Genomic DNA, 2,500 nt, shown 5'->3' on the forward strand with positions numbered 1-2,500 from the left:
CACGGCGCCGCGTGCAGGGTGCGCCGGCGCGCAGCTGCGCCGCCTGCCGCCTCCGTCGGCCGGCGCGCCTGCCACTGGCCGCCCCCACCAGCCGGCTGTAGCGCGTGCGCCCACGCACCGCGCGGCCAGCACGCCGGGAGGCCCCCCCTCACCGGCCGGGGACGGTCCCACCCAGCCACCGCCGCGTATCGCTTCACACCCACATGCCATTCACGTTCGTGGGCATGGTGGGTATCGCTGAAACAACCGGTTGGTAGCTCAACCGATCGTCGCCATCACTGATTCACCTCTAGCGAGAACAACCGCACCACAACGGTTTACCAGTTGTTCATTTGCGTAACGTCACCAGCAAACGTAGACGTCCATCGCCATTTGCAAATTCAACGATTGTTGCATGCCTGTGTCAGGTGTCACGACACACTATGTCTGCCCACATACACGCAACAACATGTGCACGCTTCGCGAACACGTGGAAGGTGGCCCCCGTACGTATGCGATGTCCATTGCGCGAACGACTGTCAACCGGCCTCTGTCGCATGTCGCAGATGTGGAACGCAGTGCACCATGCTATCACGGTGTGTGAGAGGAGACGACTACGTCTGACAACACGCGCCACTACATCAACAGACGGCTCATGCTGATCGCCATCCACGGCATACCATACTGCAATCCAGCTCTTATAGGGAGACGACACGTAGCTGAGTGCACAATATTTGGACCGTATGGTTCGCCGTTGTTGGCGCAGTCGTGGTACGGTCACACATGTACCACGATGTATCATTCAGTACATGAGGACCAATGTGCAGTACAGTGTGTGATTTGGACGTACAACATCAGCGGACAGTTGACACAAGCCGTACCACAACGTAGGCTGTGCTTCGCCATGCGAATGCCAATGAACAACTGCGAAGGGCATTGAGCATGTACGTCCTACTGCCATCCGCATTACAGTGTATAGCTGCAAGGTGTTTCACATGAAGCGATACTCTGGGAACCGGGCAGTGCGAGTAGCAAACTATATTGCGGGGGTTGCAGTTAGGCAACACTACACTAATTTAACGCGTCGTATGACAATTACAGAGCAGGTTAAGGCCCAACGTGTGTTGGGTTAAGGCCCAACGTGTGTTGGGTTAAGGCCCAACGTGTGTTGGGTTAAGGCCCAACGTGTGTTGGGTTAAGGCCCAACGTGTGTTGGGTTAAGGCCCAACGTGTGTTGGGTTAAGGCCCAACGTGTGTTGGGTTAAGGCCCAACGTGTGTTGGGTTAAGGCCCAACGTGTGTTGGGTTAAGGCCCAACGTGTGTTGGGTTAAGGCCCAACGTGTGTTGGGTTAAGGCCCAACGTGTGTTGGGTTAAGGCCCAACGTGTGTTGGGTTAAGGCCCAACGTGTGTTGGGTTAAGGCCCAACGTGTGTTGGGTTAAGGCCCAACGTGTGTTGGGTTAAGGCCCAACGTGTGTTGGGTTAAGGCCCAACGTGTGTTGGGTTAAGGCCCAACGTGTGTTGGGTTAAGGCCCAACGTGTGTTGGGTTGAGGCGCAACATAGGTTAGGTTGAGGCGCAACATAGGTTAGGTTGAGGCGCAACATGGGTTAGGTTAAGGCGCAACATGGGTTAGGTTAAGGCGCAACATGGGTTAGGTTAAGGCGCAACATGGGTTAGGTTAAGGCGCAACATGGGTTAGGTTAAGGCGCAACATGGGTTAGGTTAAGGCGCAACATGGGTTAGGTTAAGGCGCAACATGGGTTAGGTTAAGGCGCAACATGGGTTAGGTTAAGGCGCAACATGGGTTAGGTTAAGGCGCAACATGGGTTAGGTTAAGGCGCAACATAGGTTAGGTTAAGGCGCAACATGGGTTAGGTTAAGGCGCAACATGGGTTAGGTTAAGGCGCAACATGGGTTAGGTTAAGGCGCAACATGGGTTAGGTTAAGGCGCAACATGGGTTAGGTTAAGGCGCAACATAGGTTAGGTTAAGGCGCAACATGGGTTAGGTTAAGGCGCAACATGGGTTAGGTTAAGGTACAATATGGGTTAGGTTAAGGTACAATATGGGTTAGGTTAAGGCGCAACATAGGTTAGGTTAAGGCGCAACATAGGTTAGGTTAAGGCGCAACATAGGTTAGGTTAAGGCGCAACATAGGTTAGGTTAAGGCACAACACGGGTTAGGTTAAGGTACAACACGGGTTAGGTTAAGGTACAACACGGGTTAGGTTAAGGTACAACACGGGTTAGGTTAAGGTACAACACGGGTTAGGTTAAGGTACAACACGGGTTAGGTTAAGGTACAACACGGGTTAGGTTAAGGTACAACACGGGTTAGGTTAAGGTACAACACGGGTTAGGTTAAGGTACAACACGGGTTAGGTTAAGGTACAACACGGGTTAGGTTAAGGCACAACACGGGTTAGGTTAAGGCACAATACGGGTTAGGTTAAGGCACAACACGGGTTAGGTTAAGGCACAACACGGGTTAGGTTAAGGCACAACACGGGTTAGGTTAAGG

This window comes from Schistocerca americana, chromosome 3 (assembly GCF_021461395.2).
Source record: "Schistocerca americana isolate TAMUIC-IGC-003095 chromosome 3, iqSchAmer2.1, whole genome shotgun sequence".
In the NCBI taxonomy this organism is placed as follows: Eukaryota; Metazoa; Arthropoda; class Insecta; order Orthoptera; family Acrididae; genus Schistocerca; species Schistocerca americana.